This window comes from Engystomops pustulosus, chromosome 8 (genome assembly GCF_040894005.1).
Source record: "Engystomops pustulosus chromosome 8, aEngPut4.maternal, whole genome shotgun sequence".
Classification (NCBI taxonomy): domain Eukaryota; kingdom Metazoa; phylum Chordata; class Amphibia; order Anura; family Leptodactylidae; genus Engystomops; species Engystomops pustulosus.
Genome location: NC_092418.1, coordinates 81,434,812 through 81,455,296, shown reverse-complemented (window position 1 = coordinate 81,455,296; position 20,485 = coordinate 81,434,812). Strand labels below are relative to the sequence as shown.

The 20,485-nt window shown below is 40.8% G+C and overlaps 1 protein-coding gene across 4 annotated transcripts in view; it reads left to right on the top strand.

Annotated features, from left to right (window-relative positions):
* AGAP1 (ArfGAP with GTPase domain, ankyrin repeat and PH domain 1) overlaps window positions 1–20,485 on the top strand; it is a 264,345-nt gene that overhangs the window by 13,604 nt on the left and 230,256 nt on the right. The gene's annotated exons all lie outside the window — the stretch shown is intronic.

Here is a 20,485-nt window from a genome sequence, read left to right as displayed (position 1 = left end):
TCTTCTAGTCAGGCTTCAGCTTTAAATGGAGGTAAAACCAGGACACTCGTATTAGAGAGCCTAGCAACAGGACTGTCTGGATGGGGGGAGAAGGTGTGAAGCTGCGTGCGGAGTTACTCGCACACTTCTCCGCCTTACTATCTATAATGTAGTGCTTACAATAAAGATGTTCTGCCTCCCACATGAGGTTGATGGGATTCTTATGTTTTTCTATTTTTTTAATTTTTGTGCAATATTTTTATCTTTTACATAGATCTTTATATAGTGTCAGTCAGGTTAAATGCTGTGTATGGAATTTGGGCACAACAGTCTATAGAAATGATCTAAATTGACTTGTAGCAAATTGCTTGTAGCACTGGTCCCACAGATCAACAAGGGAGAACAGAGGGCTCGGTCAAGGCCACCTCTGAAGATAATTTTGGGCCATGTGGTTAGAGGTGATTTCCAATGTCTACGTCGCTCCAGAGACCAGCATTTTAATTATTTTTTTTTAGTTAATTAGTCAAGAGTTTGGATGACCACATCTCTATGTGTTGAAAATGTAATAAGTAGACATGGAGGACAGATTTGCTGTGCTTATGCACACATTATAGATGTTTCTGCTGGAAAAAGAAATGGATTTTCACCCATTGCATTTTGAAAGGTTAAATTGTCCCATAATTATTTTTTTCACACACAGGTTCAGTGCATAGTTTCATGTGTGGATAAGATAAATGTGAATCGTAAGTGGCAATTTTTGACCAAACAAAACTACAAGACAGCATTAGGTAATTGGCCCTGTAGACCTGTGTGACCATAACATTGTGTGCAAAATATGAATTTATATTCCAGGATTGCATCTGGACTTGGTGCACTGGTGCGTGAGATCCCTTTAACCCCTTAGCGCTCTGCGCCGTAGCTGTACTGCGCTGAGTCCCGCGATTAGCGCTCAGCGCAGTACAGCTACTGCGCAGAGCCGATGCCAGTTCAGCGCTGTATAGCAGCCAAACCGGCATCGTTAGCCGCGGGATTTCAGCGGTAATTTACCGCTGACATCCCCGGCTAACACCCGCGGTCGGAGTGGGCTCCGATCGCGGGTGTTTAACCCGTTAAATGCCGCGGTCAACGCGACCGCGGCATTTAACATGCCTTCTGGGGGTCTTTACCCCACGATCGGCCCCCCCGCACCGTTTTCGGGGGGGCTGATCGCTGTTTTGGCTCCTCTGGGGTCCGATCGGGACCCCAGAGAAGCCTGGAGGGTTTACCTTTAAGATGGCGTCTGTGACGTCATCTTAAAGGCAAAGTGTCAGCCTATGCATCTGCATAGGCTGGCACTGATAATACCCTGCAATACATTAGTATTGCAGAGTATTATCAAGAACAAGCAATCAGATGATTGCTTGTTCATATCCCATGGTGGATCATGTAAAAAATGTACAAAATAATGTTTTTCAATAAAAAATTACTTTATAAATCACTAAAAATGCCCATAAGCCCCAAAACATATAAAGAGACATATAACGCTCAAAAAAGTCTAAATCATAACACAAACCCCACATATATAGTATCACCGCGTCCGTTACAATCCATAGAATAAAACTAAATAACTATTGAACCCATCTGATGAACGCCGTAAAAAAAATGTTAAAAACCCGCAAAAAATTATGATTTTTACCTATTATATCCCACTAAAAATGCAATAAAAAGTGATCAACAAAACATATGTACTCCAGAATGATATTGTTGCAAAGAACAACATGTCCCGCAAAAAACAAGCCATCAACCAGCTCTGTAGCCAAAAACGTAACAATGTTATGCCACTTGGAAGACGGCGATGCAAAAATGATAGATTTTTCCCCACATTAGGGTTTTATTTGGCAAATTTAGTAAAACATAAGAAAAAATATTCATGTCTGGTATTCCCGTAATCGTATCGACCCATAGAATAAAGATAACAGGATTATTAGGCTATACGGTGAACACGAAAAAAAAAAGTAAAAAATCCAGTACAGAATTGATGCTTTTCTACTCATGACCTCAAAAAAAGTTCCAAAATTTTCAACAATAGGTGATACCAACCCCAAAATGGTAACACTGGAAAAAGCATCTCGTCCCGCAAAAAAAATGCCATCAAATGACCCCAATAACGGAAAAGCGAAAATTTTATAGCCTTCAAAAGGGGGCAACCAGAAAACTAAAATCCTGGCAGCTGCAGGGTGCTCCTTCCCTTCTGCGCCTTGCTGTGCCCCCATAACACAAGTAATGTCCACATGTGGGGGGGTCGCTGCACTCAGGAGAAATTGTAGAACAAATTTTATGGTGAGTTTTCTCTTTTTATCTTTTGGAAATGTGTAAATTTTAGGGCTAAATGAACGTATAACCGACAAAATTTGACCATTCTAAATTTCACCGCCATTTTGATTCAATTACTATGAAGATCTCAAGGGGTTAACAATCTTTGTAAATGCTGTTTCTGATAGTTTGAGGGGTGCAGATTTGAAAATGGGTTGGTTATATAGGGGGTTTTGTTGCTAAATATGTAAAATTTGATTTCAAACAGTATTTATCCCCAAAATAGTCAATTCCGAAAATACGGAAAATCGCTATTCGATTTGTAGGACGCGTGACGTCAAAATAAATTATCCAAACATTTCAAAAATTATGAAAATGTAAAGTAGACAAATGGGAAATGTTATTCTGCAAGTTATTTAGGTGGTAAATCTATCTGCCTGAAAACGCGGTGATTTTGAATTTCGAAAATGGCAAATTTTTCTAAAAATTCATAATTTTTTTTCTTTTTTTTGTAAATAAACGCAAAACTTATCAGCCAAAATTTACCACTAAAATGAAGTACAACATGTCGGGAAAAAACAATCTCAGAATCGCTTTGATAAGTAACAGTGTTCAAAAGTTATTACCACAGGAAGAGACACTGGTCAAATTTCAAAAAAAAGTTGCGAGCCTTAACCTGCAAACAGGCTGCGTCCTTAAGGGGTTAATGTACTGCTCCCCCGTGATGTAGCAGGCTTCTGATTGTATACTACAACAGTTACTCAGGGCAATGGGGCTGTCCCATGGTCAGTGAAGAGATCTTGCCCACTGGTAAACCGGAGTGCTCCAAATCCAGCTCCAATCCAATCCTCTCTATACACACAGATGTATGGCTATACACATCTCAAGGGCTTCTACCTAAGACTGTCTGCAATTTTAGTCAAAGACGCAGACAGTTTCTCTTTAAAAATCTCATCCAGTTTATTGCTTCTGTAAAACGCTGCAGATTTTCAGGTCTTCAGTTTGATCTAGTAAGTAAGTGAAATGCCAAGACACAGACTGTTTTCCTCGCTTTTCGCCTGAGATGTGTTTTGACTGTCCTGTCAGTAAGCTATCCCTTATGTTTCACACTACAAAACTGGTCTTTCTCAGCGCACATTGTTCTGTGCCAGGAATATCCTCCTCTCTGGTTTTTTTGATTAAGTTGTGGAATTAAAAAGAGTCCAGTTTTTTTTTTAAGGGCGATTTCATGTGAAAATATAAGGAATAAGTACAGCATGTGCCGCAATGGGATGGGAAATGTGTATTATTTGGGGTCTGTTTGATTATTATGAGATGTATCAAAAGAAAAATTTGGGACATTTTATCAGATGGTTTATGTATTGAGGGATTTTCACATTGATCTGCTGCTTTGAGGAGAGCGTGGCCGTTTACATCCAGACGCATGGATAGCGGTTGTGAACTTGAATGCACAAAAACAAGAATATAAAGGCCTGAGGGTAGATTTACGTAGAGTGTTGTGACATTTAGCAGAAAAGAGATGTAAAAATTCATGTCTGTGCTGCCAAAGCAAACCTATTAGCTTGATTGGCGGAGCTACCTTATATTTACACCCAGGAAATTTTGTAACAATATTTATTGGATACCCGCAAAACATATCTGCAATGGATCTCTAGATAAAACCACATAGGTTTTTGTTCACATAGTCAGTAATCAGCCAAAAACAGGAATGGGTTTACAAAATTTGTTGAATTTTAGCGTTTTCGTGAATGCTGGGATATGGGTTCCCGCTTTTTAAGCTCAAGTTCACATGTTCAATTTGAATCAAGTTTATAAACACCACTCCGTCACAACAAGGAGGAGATTCTCCAGATGGGAAACAATGCAACACACGTGTTGCTGGTTCCAAATAGTGTTCAGTTCCAAACTCATTGGGGCACATTTACTAAGTACAGGGCAAACTGCACAAAATGTGCAGGGTTCGCCAGATTCCAGATTTCTGGCACCCGTTCTTCATGAGTCTGGAGCTCCCTACACTGCCTGACAGAGTGCGACAATTTTTTTGGTGCACCTTTAACATAGAGCATGTGACACACTTATGTCAGACTTTGCATCATAAATCTGGCGCGCGGTCCGACTGAGCACCGGAACGCCCCCTAATTTGTGTCCCATGATGCCTAGTGGAACCGCGCCACAAAATGGTTGTGTGTGACACGTATGTGTCGTGGACACGTCTTAAATATCTGTGCAAGCAGCTAGCACCTAAGAGAGTGTGCAAAGTCCACAGCTCTTAGTAAATGTGTCCCATTGCGAGACGTTGTCATGATGCGCTCGGGTTGTGGCTTTCTTGGATTCAAATGCAACGTATGAAGGCCGCCTCAGCCTTTTCATAGCATAGGTTGGACATCACAGGGTCAGGCCGCAGTTTAATTTGACTGTGGGTTTCCATGTACAGTTTCTCTTCTCTAAAATCCAGCAGCTTCCTATGAGGACTTTGAGTTAGATATATCAAATTTTTATTGTAATATCTGGAAATTCCAGTTTTGCGATGAGGTGAATGTGCTTTTTCCAAAACAAACCTGGCCCGCTTGCACTTGTGACCGACACGGTGTCTGCCCTGATCAGCCCTCTTGATTCATTCCTATGTGTACTGTGCAGGAATTCTGAGCAGTCCTGGCAGACGCCGGTGTTATTCCAGGGTCGTAATCCATGTCCCTTGCATAATGGAAAACAAGGTCAGCAGGTGAATCAATAGAAGTCTATGTGGCCAGTGCCCTGAATATATGGATCCTGTCTCAGCCGCTGCTCTGATTTATTAGCCTGCATTAGGTCAGTCATTTTGGATTATGTAGATAATATCAGCGTTTCCACGTAATGGGAAAATTTTGTGGTTGAAACATTGATAGAAATTTGCCAGGAAAAAGTCTTGTAAGTTCAAATACTGGAAAAAAATTTCAGAAAATCATAACTGCATCAGTGGTTTAATATTTCTGCTTTATACAAAATAACCAAAGGACCAAGTCTTTGGGGTATCCTGTTGGTGCAGTGTAGTATCTCAATTGTTGGTGCCCCAAAAGAATTCATGTTCAGCCTTTCTAAAGGAAATCTACCATTTGCTTTTATTCATCATGAACCAAACATACCCCGAGAATGCTGTAGCTACACTTATGCAGAAACGTATCTTGTTTAATCCTTGAACTGAGTGGTTTTGCTGAAAAAAATTATGATAATGAAGCTCTGTCGCTACTGTGGCTGCCCTGGCGCTGTCCTCTTAAGCTAAGAATACGTCATTACTGTCTTGTCCCTGACAAGCAGAACTAATCAAACGCTGCACTATCCCCCATCTGCTGTGTATGAGTCATCCAGCCCAGGTTGATTAGTCCTGTCTGGCCAGTTCAGGAAGCTCTGTGTTTATATAGGCAGCCAGCATGCAGCCCAGCTTTCCCAAGGTCTAGAATGTTTTTTGAGCAAAATCACTCAGTTCAGGAATTAAACAAGATATGTTTCTGCATCAGTGTCGCTACAGCATTCTCAAGGTATGTTTGGTTCACAGTGCATAAAAACAATTGGCTGATTTCCTATAAATATGGACTGAACACTGTGCAGCACCCCTATGATGCCAGGAGTTCCTGCCTCCCAGCTGGACCACTGTCCCATACTATAATCCGCATTAGTTGCATAGGGAGGTTCAGTGTTCGGTCACAGCTATGAAAATCTGACAGAATTCACGACTGATGCCACGTTCACACGTTGCTCTAGAAACCTAAAGGAGTTACTCCCAATGGCAGATACATTTAAATCTAAACGCTTTGGTAACATATGTGTGAATATAACCATAGGCACATACATATTGTATTGAACACATGTAAATGTAGCTTTTTTCCACTCTTTTATTTTTTGATCACATATCGATTACCATTGGAATTAAATAACTTTTTCCTCAGCTGATGCTTAAATGAAAACTTAAAGAGGAATCCAATATGGCTGTAAATGCACCCATAACATTGGTGTAACCTTCTTCACCCGTTTCCGGGGATGGGTGAGTTATCAGGTCACACACAGTTTACCATTTAGTTCTTGTTTTCCGTTTGCTCTATCTGCTATTTTCCAGGGTGTGTAAATCTGGGAGGGTCTGACCGACTCCCTGCCGTGATCTGTTGTTTTGGGATAGTGGTAAAGAGCAGCTGTGAATGGAGATAAAATGACAGCATCATTACCTTGTCATCATGTGATACTAGTCAGCAACACAGAAGAAGGTAGACAGTCACTTTAGTTTGCTTGAGTTTCTCTTCCAGGAGCTGGACTGTGCTTCTGCCATGTTGACGGATTCTATAAATTTGGTCTTAAAGGAAATCTACCATCAAATTAGAGAATGATAAGCCACTTATTCATTGATCCAGGCACAGTGACTGTGGAAATCTTCTTATATTTGGTATCCATGGCCTCCTTCCTTCTAAAATAAACTTTGAAAATTATGCTTATGAGCCAAAAGGGAATGGGTGTCCTATCAGCAGCCCCATAGCTTGTACACTGCATGCTGGGCTATTTGTTTCGTCCAAAGTGAAAGAAGTTCTGGGGATTGTACCTGAGTTCTTCTGCGGTAGCTTCTCAGGCTGTTACACTGTGCACCCCCTAACCCCCAGGATCTTGACACTTCCTTTGTTGCCATGAGATTACATTGCAAAGGGTGCAATGTAAGGGAGGTGGTGAGGGAGAAGGGGGAGACATAGTAACGGCCTGTAAAGCTGGACCAAGGCTCTGGTAAATCATTAACATATTTTAAAATCACCCCGTCACGGTGTCTGGATCTATGAGTAAGTGTCCCTGGTTTATCATGCAGTCAAGTAGTAGACTTGACCATTCAACAAAAAATTATACAGACAAGTTTAGCCAAAACTAAAAATCTCTTTACACCCAATTTCTCTATGTTCTTCTCATCCATCTGTGTTGCCAACATGCATCTCTTTTTTACCCTCCTTCTCTCTACACCCATTTGTCTGTTATTTCACTTTGTTGCCCCCTTCTTAAAGGAAACCAACCACTTCAAAAACATTAAAAGAAACCTACAAATACTTAACTCCGCTCCACTTCATCTTCATCCCGGCACTGTCTTTTGTTAATCCTGACACGCCGGAATCACCTAGAAAACAAACCTATAATTAGTAGCACAGAGTGCAGGGACAAGATGTCCGGTGTTCCAGGCTGCTAATTATGCACGCTCTTGCTTGATGTCACCTCACTCATGGGAGAGGGAGGTGGCAAGGGTGTGCATATTTAGAAGCCCGGAACGCCGGACATCTTGTCCCTCCGCTCTGTGCTGATAATTATAACTTTGTTTTTTAAGTGATCCCGGCATGTCAAGCTTAGTGACAGACAGCACCGGGATCAAGGTGAAAAGGAGCGAAGGTGAGTATTAAAAGGTTTTTCATGTTTTTGAGGTGGTTGGTTTCCTTTAAATCTCCATGTTTTCCCCTATCTTTGTAAACACAAATGAGCAGCTTTGACGAGTTGATGTACAAGTTTGGATCATTGCTCTGCCCCTTTTTTCTACCGTTGGCTCCTCCTCTAACATCTATTTTATGATTGTGATAAAAATGGGTGCTTTTTTTTGAATAGGTAAGTTATTCAAATACATTTGATTGGTCTCCCCACCCTAATACAACAGTAACAAGATAAATAACCACATAAAATAAAATGTACGGCAACTTACTCCTTGTTTGTTTCCAAAATCAAAGCCGGTTTAGTTTCCAGTGCTGAATAATGTATGGAACATTTCAGCCAGAATCCACACTTAGAAAGGAAACGTGATCTTGACATTTGTCACCGAGTATCTCTTCACGTGAAGCACAAGTCTCCCCCTCTGGTTGCGGAGGTTTGCTTGCAGTTCACTGTTGCTTGTCTGACAAATTAAAAATTTTTTCTCCTGTTTGTTGTGTTGCTAGAAAGACGTGGACATGTGACCTAAGAGGATTAGTCGTCTACTCCTCCACGTATGACCTTGACATTACATAACCCTTGTGTCTCTGATCTCCAGCTCTTGTCTCATTCTGCTGCCCTGATCTCTAGTATGAAACACCTGCCGTCTCCTCCTAGCATCTGTTCACATTATACAGAAGCCAGAAATGAGAGGCCGCTTTTATTTTTACGTGTTAATCATGTAAATGATCAAAATACTAAAATCTTTCTACTTTACTGCAGGCCCTGAATATAAGATGTATTCCAAAGACTTGGTTTTGGCCATTTCGCCTCAGTTTAAATTTTATTCCCAGAATAATTGGAAGTCTTGGGGCTGGAAAAAGTTCTGCCAATTTTTAGTTGTAAATTTTGATATGTTTTTTTTTCTTTTGCGCATATGTGTGTGCTGGCCGTTTATATCTTCTTCAGTTTTCTGCTATGGCCTCAACATGTGGTTTACTGGTCATGTGTATGAGATAAGGGCCTGAACCATAAAACTAGATGCAGGTCCCGTTCCTGTTTAGTTTGCATCTCATGCTGTCCTTTTCCAGCGTGATTGGCATGTGAGTGCATCTCATACACTGATGGTACAAGGGCTACAAACATCATTCCACGGGTCGCTGGTTTGCGGCTTTATGTGCCCAAGGCCTTTCATGATGGCTACATATAACCAAGCGCCCATTGACATGACATCACAAAAAAAGGCTTAAATGAATGGGTCAACTGTGTCTCAAGATTACCACTGGCCAAGTGACAACATATATATCCACAGGGGTGAGCTGCTGCAGAAAGACCCCAGGTAGTTAAAGGGGTTGGCTTCTTTCTAATAAATCTGTTTAATTAGACATTCCTCCTTTAAGAGCTTCATCCTTTCCTGGTTCTCACCATGCTGCCATCTGTGTGTGTCTGTATATATATATATATATATATATATATATATATATATATATATATATATATATATATATATATATATATATATATATATAGCTATATCTCTTCCTAATTCTCACTCCTTCAGTCCTTCCTAATGGTATCGCCCACTGCGCATCTCTCTCTAACAGACACTGGGAGAGAGAGTCATAATCTCCTGCTGCATCCCCTCCTGTTCATCAGAGCTCACACATGTAAACAAACACCAACATAGAGTTTGCAAGTAGCAGGAATGCTGAATCACCTGATGAACATTCAGGGTTCATTATTCAGGCAGTAAATGCACATGGGACACTTGTATAAAAGAGCAACCAATCCCTATATATTTGAGACACAATTTGTCGGCTGTGAACGTTTAGTAAACCAAAGTACTTTTGAGAATACGGCCTCATGCACACAAACATATTGCGTAACTTTATACAACGGTAGCATTACTTATAGATGTCAGATGATGGGGCCTACATGAGTACAGAGCGGCAGAATCTCTATGGAGTCTGTGATGTAAGGCATGACGATTAGTAATGTAATTGGTTGTCTGTAATAATTTGGCCCCCAGAAGATCTGACATTATTTTGAGTAGTGGGAGCAAGGGATTTGCACGTTATTCTTTTAGGAGCAGCTGCCGGCCTTTCTCACAGGAAGGTGTCACAGACAAAAATTCTGTCAGATCCGTCTGCAGAGCAGGAAAAAAGACAACTGTGCTGAGCTTAATATAGCAGAAAGTGATGGAACGCAGGAACACGCTGCGCGTGGAGGCCGGAGAGCGAGTATTTATAGTTTAGATTAATCAAAAGCCATTCAGGCGGTCAGATGGTAACAATGACTTTCCATTTCTGTACATTGCTGACTAAATTATATATGTTATTAGTGATCATGCATACGGACCCAGGCAAACAGAGCTCAATCCTCGGACTCAACACAATGCTTAGGATAACCTGTGCTGGAAATGGCCAAGAAGAACTGGTTGGTGGGAAAGCTGGGTGCTGGACTCCCACTGATCTGATATTACTTACCTATGCTAATAAGAGATTGTCAATATTAAATTCCTTGAAATTGCCAATAATGACATATGGCTTTGGAAACTTTTGCTGTTTCATTTAGTAGACAGATTTTAAAGTTTGGCATAGGATCCAGGTTTTACCATGTTCTTACTGCCAGGGTCCTGTAGGAAAGATTAAAGGGCATCTACCACTAATATGAAATACTGTATGCAAATTAGCCTAAGGGGCTCCAGGCTCCGTTAACACCTATGGAGCTTGGAGCCCCTCAGGCTCATTTGCATACAATCCTTCACCCTGGTGGAAGATGCCCTTTAAATGTATAGTAGTCTTGGATCTGTTCCAAGTTCTATTTGCTTGGGAAACAGACTCAAGAGATTCCTTCTCTGTAAACCAAGGAGAGAAGAGGCAGTCACCTCTTGCTGTTCTGTATATACAGTTCACACTGCAGAGGAAAGATAGTAAATAGCTCTCAATGTTACGGTAGCCAGTAAGGGTCATACTCCAACAGCAAAGATGATGACTACTTGGCACATTTCTACAGAGTCCCTCCAAGGGGTTTTCTCTATGTGAATGGATAAATGTATGTGCAGACTTGTATCATAGATGTTAGATTTATCTACAGTGTTTACGTTGCAAGCACGGTTTACCCTAAGAGCATGCGGGAACCTGCTGCTGGTTTATTTTAATACAGTCTATGTACCCCCAGGGCAGGATATGAAAGCTATTATCAGAAAATCCAGAGATTAATGCTGAGTGTAGTAAAACACAGAGGGCTGTGTGTTGAGAAAAGGGAACCTGGCTGTAGTACCACTGATACTATCCGAGCATGGGGTCAGATGGGGCTTCTGGCGGTGTCCTTGCAAGCTCTGCTAAGCTCTCGGTGTGCACGGAGCAGACAAGACCCCCTGCTACTCATGACCTGGTTTAGAATAAGCGTGAGACTTTACATTTATCATCTTAGCGTGCTGTTCTGTAATCTTATAATTGTCTCTCTGTTTCAAGGATAAAAAACTGCGGATAGTTAATAAGATTGTCCATGGACTTGGTTGAGCGCTAATGATAAAGGTATATTAAATGTTAAGGTTGTCATGCACATTAGATGGTTAACCAGTCCTGGTTGGCTACGGGTATCCTAGTCCCCTAACTTTTCCAAGCAGCAAATGTCCAAGAGTTTTTTTTGGGGGGGGGGGGAATCTCTAGGATGTTGACTGTCAACGTAGCTGATACTTCGTTTATTCCCTTCATAACAACGCAGTGTACTCTCATATCTCTATTGAGAAGATAGAGGAAACTCTTAAAATCTACCACAAGGATCAATGATTGTAAACTAAGCACACTTACATGCATGTGTGTGCCCCTTCTGGCAGGCAGGATCCTCTCCTCTTTTAGCTTCTTATACCCTTGTTTTTACAAAAAGAGCTTTAAAAATTATGCAAATGATCCTGTGGGGCTCCGTGCTCTATAACTGTAAAATTGAGTCCAGAGCCCTGCAGGCTCATTTGCATAATTTTTTAAAACTCATTTTCATAAAAACATGGGGATTATAAACTAAAAGAACAGTGGCTCATGCTATAGTATAGGGATACACACCAGCATGTAGGTGTGCTTGGTTTACAATCGTTGATCCTGGTAGCAGATTTCCTTTAAGGATCTGGAAAAAGACTTTGCGTTGAAATGTTAGAGCATTCTCCAGCAGAATCGTCATGGAACATTGCTCATACATAAAACATTGAACACAACTTTACCAAAGCCTCCAGCTAAGGGTCTTATTGTGAGGATAATTGTTTTTGGGTCGTCGCCACAAAGTTGTGAGAATGATAGAACTGCCAGGTCGATAACCAAACATATGGGGTATGGACCTGTCATAGGACTTCATATCTTTTGCTTATTATAATTGTATGATGCTTATTAATACCTGAGGCATACTGAGGTAATTCTCAGGTGCGGTGTAAAGAAGCCATGGACAGCCATGCTGACAGACCTGATTTAACTTTGTTGATAGCTTAATGTGCCCATAGAAAGTTCAGTTTTTTTGGTGCAAATAATAAAGAACTTTTTGGCCTAAGTTGTTTCACCTTCCACTAAACTACATTTCGTGTCGGGAGGCCTCCTATTCAGGTTTTATTATCTGTTAGTAGAGATGAGGGTACCTGAACTTCCCATTCTGGTTCTTGGTTCTGTTGTACCCCGCTCAACCAAGACACATTGCCGGATTGGCTGCCAAACGCCCCAGCAACTAGCCATGGCTGTGAATGACCATAGCATTGCTATGGGCGTTATTATGCCAGATGTTCAGGTCGCACGGGGAACAGCCTAACCTAATATCTTTCCGGTATGCCAAAGGATTAGCAAGTTTTGACTAATGTCTATGGGCACCTTAACTTTCCACACTATATTTATGTCCCTATTTAATTGGACATGAACACCAAAACGGATCTCATGCGGATGACACACGGACCATATAGCTCAGCAACAGATCACACACTGATGACGTATAAACCACAAAAATGGACCACAGATCAGTTGTTTGTGAACAAAGGACATTTCATGTGCAGGTAGTTTCAGCCTTCTATGTAATATATGACTTTACTTATTCCCATGTGAAGTGGTATGTATTGCGCTCTGTGGCTTTGTGGGTGAAAAAGAAACCATATTCTCAGACGAGGAAGTGCAAATCTCAGCGTTGGTGATCAAAGGCAAGTGTTAGCCACAGATGATACCGAGTAGTTACTATTTTATAACTTCCTCCTTCAAAAAGCTGACAAAAGGATTTACATATAGCATTGAAGTTTATCCATTGCTACTTATGTCCTGACCACTGGAACTAGAAGGCTTTCTGTCACCGGTCATATCCTGGACATCCTATTGTATATTTGTTTATCCATGATGACCTTTCCATACGGAGCAGTTGAAATCTTGTACATATGGATCACTGTATATGGAACCATATTCTAAATGGGCAGCATGGTGGCTTAGTGGTTAGCATTACAGCCTTGCAGTGCTGGGGACCTGGGTTCAAGTCCCAGGGTCAACATCGGCAAAGAGTTTGTATGTTCCATTTGTGTTTGCGTGGGTTTCCTCCGGGTCCTCCAGTTTTCTCCCACACTCCAAAACATACTGGTAGGTTGATTGTGAGCCCCATTGGGGACAGGGACTGATTTGGCAAGTTCTTTTCAGCGCTGCGTAATCTGTGTGCTCTATATAAATAAAGGAATTATTATTATTTTAAACACTATGTTGCCTATTCGCTGCTGGAGACACGGTGACACCGCTCCCTGGAGATGACAGCGAGACATTCTCCAGTGCTTGCTGCTCCTTCCGAAGATAATCTCATTTGTTGAACTCTGTTTTCCCATACTTTATTGTAATTAGGTCATTTTGACTTCTGACCCCTCTGTCCTTCAATAAAAGCCGAAGATTTGTTTGTAGGGCGGGTCAGAGATCACTTAGACAGCTGCTGTAGACCAGAGTGAGGGAGTCTTCTTGGATTGAAATTTGTATAGTCAGCAGAATGAGTATTGCACTTGTCTCCCAGCTGTTTTACAAAGGTGGGGGAGAGAAAATTCATTTACATGACTTTGCTTTATGTGTCCTGTTCACCCCTATTGCATGGACAACTGTAGACTCTGCTCACACAATGTTAAAAGTGGATCCAGGCTAAAAATCCACGACATAAGTAATGTGTTATATGCAAATTTATTTGTAATGTTTGTACAATTTGAATAGTTTTTCTTTGTTTTCATATGCAAAAACTGTCTTGATCATTATTATCTTACCCCTGCTGATATAACTCATATTAACTGAAAAGTAATTTTGTAATCCAAACATATATTTTCTAGGGCTTATTCTCACAGGTGTCTCCGTTTGAAAATGATTTTTGTTTTTTCATGTTCGTTTGGCATTTGTTGTTTTTTTTTTTGTACATACACAAAAATTGATGGTTCACATTCATTAGAAGGCAAAACCCTTGGTTCCCCTGCACCATCAGTGACATAAACTGACTACATGCAAATGTAATTTTTTTTGTGGACCCATAGAATTATATTGCCTTCCGCAAACATGAATTGAGTAAGATGGGATCTAATTTTTTTTTTAAACCGACAATGGATACAGTGGAAATGAATGGACATGTGAAAAACCTGAAGAAAAGAATGGGATAAATAAGGCATTGGTGAAAGTCACGGACGGCATGTGTGAATAATACCCGTATTTTCTCATATGTGAATAAGACCTAATACTAGCATTTTTCATTTTCATGGATAGCATACTAACTCGTGTTGACCAGACCAGAATCACAAAGTTTGTGTTCGTGCCAAACTTTGCCAGTTTGGGTCCCCCCCGACCTGACCCTGAACTTTATTAGAAGTTTTTGTCCTGGTTCGTCTCAATCGTTAGCAGCACCAAACACGGGGGTGTCTTGTGGGTACCCAAACCCGGTCTTGAACAACTTTTTGGAATTCGAGTTCAGCCGAGTTTGGGTCTGCTCATCACTAATACTGACCCATTCTATTCTTTGTGGCTTTCCATAAATCGCAATATGCACTTTTTTTCTTGCCTGCGGAACATGGACTTCAATGCAAATCAATGTTTTGGTTTGTTTTATATATTTTTTCTTCCTTAGGGATGTTAGGGATGTGCATCCTGTTAGGGATGCAATTTTTTTGTAGTCATGAAAAACTGTCAACTACAAATGGACATTTTTTTTTTTTTCTTTGCAGAAGCACCATAGGCGCTAATCTAAGAGCCCTTTGGCTTGGTTCACATGTTCAGTTTTTATGATGCAATTTCTAAGCTAAAATCAGGAGAGGACAAGGTTCATCTGTGCTTTTATATGTTCTCTCTCGTCATAAACTGCCTCTAGTTTCAGATTTAAAATATTTGAATATAAAAACCTAGCACGTGAACAGTAATACATCTGAGTGAGCTTTCAGTTTCTCTTGTGCATTGGGTGTGGTATAAGAAGTGAAAGGTCTGAAGCTAAATAGATTACAATACAATTCCCACTTAGATAACAATCACGGCCGTGTGTCAGTTCAGAAAATTACAATATCCGAGACTGTGGACTTGGAATGTACTGAATCCAATATAAAATTTTTGTTATGTTTTTCATTTAATACACTAAATTTGTAATTTGTGAAGAATTCAGGGCCAGAGTGAGAATTGTAAAGTTGGTAAACCATCTGCACAGCCCAGAACATGAGCACCAAATCCATTACCCATCCAAAATTATAAGAAAATAGCAGGGAGCAATGGAAGGGGGTAAGGGGAATACTAGTTACATTTTCTATATGCTGCTTTTTAATAATTGTCTTATTATAGGTCTGTGGTCTATGGAGATTTGCACACGAGGTATCATTGTTCTGTCTGCCCCATAATGTTATTGGTTATTTAAAGAGTTTAAAGAGTTTTCAAATTTTCTTCCCAGATTTATGGGATAAATGAGAAATCCAGAGATTTTTATTAGGAGTGAAAATTGGTGAATGTTCCAGAGAGGTGGGAGACGCTCCAGCTGGGCAAGGGCCATGTCTCTCTATTTTTTTATTTGTTCAGTGACTTAAATAAGAAGAATTTCACATAGCCATGGGTAAAACATGCATAACTATTTCTGGTCATCTGGTTAATGACCACATATCAGGGGCTGGGAATGAATTTTTCCCCGCTTTGGGCAAATTGGCAGCAGCCTTGTAGGGTTTACTTTTTTCCTCTGGATCTTCACTATATCATTTAATAGATTGGACATAATACATTGATGTTTTATTTTTAACTGTATTTTCTATGACTAGATGTTCCCACTTTACATATACACCCCAGATCCCACCTTGCAGTGCTGGGGTCCTGGGTTCAAGTCCCATCCTGGTCAACATCTGCAAAGAGTTTGTATGTTCTTTCTATGTTTGCATGGGTGTCCTCCGGTTTCCTCCCACACTTAAAAAAAAAAAAATACTGCTCGGTTGATTAGATTGAGAGCCCCATGGGGACAGGGGCTGATTTGGCAAGCTCTGTGCAGCGCTACATAATTTGTGTGCGCTATTTAAATAAAGGAATTATTATTATAATATTGCTTGGGTATGGTGGAGCCTAAGGTTAGAAGAGGTTTTCACTGCTCATGGACTAGAGCAGTGGTGGCGAACCTATGGCACGGGTGCCAGAGGTGGCACTCGGAGCCATTTCTGTGGGCACTCAGACCATCACGCCAGGACAGAGTTCACCAAATAGGACCAAATCCGCCAAGTCCCAGGCAACTTAAGAGATGCTGCTTTCAGTGCTATTTTAAAGCAACACTTCATTGGCTGTTAGGAACTGCGGTAAAAGTGAGAAGGTGTTGACAGAACTGCAATATCTTTGGAGGTCCTCCTGATGGACCAATCATTTATCCTCTACAGAGAGACCCTGGAGAGAACCTACAACGAGACAACGAGAGTCTGAATTTGCTCTCCTTCTTTCAACTGTATTGGTTTCCTCAGGGGGGCGATAGAGTTGAAAGATGTGGAAGAACAGGTAGCAATAATTTACTGCTTAAAATGCCATGTTGGCACTTCACGGGAAAATAAGTGGATTTTGGTTGTAGTTTGGGCACTCTGTCTCCAAAAAGTTTCGCCATCACTGGACTAGAGAATAGAGGCAGGGCCATCTTTGATGCCTCTATTGGTCCTGGTGGCAACATGGCTATTTTTTCTTAGTATGTAAGAGCCGAGTAGGTCAATATAATTTAATTTTTTTGGGGAAAAAATTTTTTTTGCTTATTCTTTGGTTGTAAGTGGTCATCGAGTTGTGGGGACTGTACATACAGACATAGTTGTCAGTCACGTAAGCTTTAAAGCTTTCCAAGACCAAGAATAAATGATATGTGAATCTTTTCCTACAAAACCTTGACCTACTGAGTGTACTTTATGTGTCCGCTTTAAAGAGTACATTCACACGGACCTTTCTTTAAACTTTTTTGTGCAGATTTCTATTCAGTTGATTGGATTATTGGTATACGAAGAATCTCTTATATTGGAAACCTTATAGCTCGCATAATCACCGGAAAGTTTTTATAAGCTGTGTCACCGAGGTGCCAGATTTCCATTAAGAAGGTTGGCATGTAGCAGTGCATACAAATTAATGCAGAAGAATTAGGTGTAAATGGAATAATTGATCTGTAGACTTTGTTATGATTGTTATATGCGAGGCTGGCGTATGCGGATGACGACAGAGCACAAATGTGCGTATATTAGTGTAGAAACCTTAATAAATTCATTGTGACTTGCACATAAATATATGTATAATTTCGGTTTTCTCTCCCACACGACATCATCATTACTGCTTTTCCTATGACTTTACTCTTCTCCCTGTGTATCCTTTATTCCTCCTCCAGCTCCTGCTTATACCCTCCTTTATTTTATAATCTGCTACCAGCTGTCAGTGATATGGTGCCAAACACACCCATTTGCAGCATACCTGTCACATTGCCAGCATTTATAGGACATTCTCTCTGTCAGAGGGACAGTTCCAAGTGTTTTCTCTCCTTTGTACTGTGAATCGTGTCTTGGAGAAGTTGGAATGCCAAATTCCGGAGTTTTTAAACACATGGCGGTGGCGGGGATCTCTAGATATTTTTTAGCCAAGTGTTGTGGGCATTTTCTGACCTGCACACATGGGAGGATAATTCTGCATGAAGCTGGATAGACCATGCTATGTAGTGGAATCCAAATTGCATGGGATATAATGTACAGATTTCCGAGATGTAGTGTCATTCCAGGCTTTTCCATCTATAGTTGATTTGATGGTGACCGGGTGTCGGAGAACGACCGGCGGCGATCTTCGAATTCTTCATGCAAATAAACCCTGGAAGTCACAACAGTTTAATTGTTTCCTTGTGCTCACAATAAAATTCCAGAGCCCCGCTTAGTGATGTGAATTAGTGATGTTCTTAAATGAAAGCGTTCACCCCCGGAATGTACTCCAGCATAATTAGGGTCTTAAATACAGCTTTACTGTAGAAGAATCTAACAAGTATAGGCCTAATTCCTGCAAGCTTTTAATATATAATATGTTATTACTCACAATTTGGAACTCTACCCTTATCATTAATTTTTTTTTGGATTTGCGTTCCTTTAAGTTTAAAAAAAAAAAAAAAAAAGCATGAATAGTAAACCAGAGATAATCTTGCTCAATTTTTAAGATTCTCTCTTCGTATAAATCTTTTGCAAAATATTTTTCTGGAATTTTTTCTGGCCACTGTTACATAAGCTTCACTGCTATTCAATGTATTACTTATATAATACGATACCCGTGATAATGAAAAACGGAGCCGATTTTTTTCTTGATCTGTTTTTTAGCATTTTAACTGCCGGCGTGGGAGTTTTGTGATTTGACTTTATGGGGGAGATTTATCCTAAGTCTCTTAGAACAGAACTATTCTAGTTGCCCACAGCAAGCAATCAGAGCTCAGCTTTCATCTCCTCACAGCTGTTTATAAAATTCAAGCTGAGCTCTGATTGGTTAATATGGGCAACTTGAACAGTTTTACCTCAGAAACTTGATGATAAATCTCCCCAATATTATTTCTGTAAGGCTAAGCCTGATGGCAGCATCTGATCTTTTCTCCAGTAGACCCCATCATAATACCCAAAGCAGGCATACGGCTGGCGTTCATTGTGCAGAACAAACCGTGTGTAAGTGAATTTGGTGTTTCTAGAGCAGTTTGCAGATCCCTGTGTATGTATTACAGCAGCTGCCTGTGCCGTACGCCGCTCGAGCGCCTCTGCTTTGCTGCTTTGTCACCCATAAAATGATCAAATCAACAGGGCCCAGTGCCTGGCTGGTGGATATGTCCACATCTGAACAGGCCCCTATAGAGATGTCTGGTACACATGTACAGTATGGTGACTATTGGGGTGAACCTGTACAGATGCTGCCTCACTTTTTGCATGGAAGACGTTTATATCGCTGCAACATTTTCTGATCATCAGGTACATTTACCAATAAAATATGAGATTACAGAGTAATAATATGGTCACATGAAACCATAAGAATGAGGACCTCGCTCACAAGAGCTTACAATCTATGAGACGCCTGTACCAGCTGGATCTCTCAGCTCTATCACCATTCTTCTGATACGTGGCAGTCTTGGGTTGTATGTATGACCCGGACACATTTTAGGATTTGCATTTTAAAATAATAATAATTGAGCTATTCCAGCATCGATCTGCCCCACGGTTTCTCTTGCCTGCGTTTCCTGACTCATTATTTATTAATACGCTGGGATGTTTACGAGATGAAAGTGAAGGGGGAAAAAAATACTAAAACCCATATTGTGTCTGCCATTAGGAATTTAGTCTATTTGTGGCTGTGTGAAATGGCAGGCCGGCTTTTCATTTAGGACTGTATCAGCCTGTGGCTGTTTGGCTATAGATCTGTGCTTGAAATGAATCCAAGAGGCCCTTCATAAAGACTCCAGTGTGTGAGATGTTACTGAAGGGAGAGCACATTTCTTGTGTCCAGGACTAGTAATAAATGACATTTATTAAAGTCGGCTTCATTTTGTGAATGCTGGGTGGTGGGGTTTGTAGCAGGATGAGCCCCCACACAAACCATTATAAGCAGAAGGAAAATATTGTTTAAAATATTTCGTATTCCATTTATCTGTGTATTTTTATACAGGAATGCACCACTTTTTAATACAATTTTGCATGGCCAAAGGTCTTAGGCCCCTTGAGCATGAATGTTTGTTTTTTTTATTTCCGGCTGTGTCCTATCTGTACCGTTTTAATATGGGTAGCACACGGCCACTTTAATGGACAATATTGTCATCCATTTGAATGGCCATATTGCCCATCGTACGTGTGTGAGCCGTGCAACTGCGCTGGGAAAAGATAGGACATGTTCTATCTTTTGCTGGATCTACGGGGTGCCCCCCTGCTTTCTTTGGAGAGGAGGGGGGTGACCTCTTGCCTCTTGCACCGGGCTGTATGCTATGCCCAGGTGAGCACAAGACCGTTTGCTTAGGGCCTCTCTGTGTATCAAGTGAGGCATTAGATTTGGAGCAGAATTTCGGCATGTAAACAGCTGCTGCCGTTGTTCCCTCCTCCCCCGGCATTCAGGGGGTGCAGAGGAGTCACCGGGCGATTTTATCCCACTCTATAAGCCTACAGTGGGATACATCTGTGACATATGTTGTAAGGACACGTTGGGAATCCACCTGAGGTGTCCTTACAACGTATGGTAAAAGCCATATGTGAACCCACCTTACTTTGCTTTTTACTGTCAAACTCCACTTCAAATCTTATACACCCATGTATATCTTAGACCTAAGCTTCTCTCTTGGTCGTAGGGTGCTGCTGCACGTTCTTGGACCATTTTTA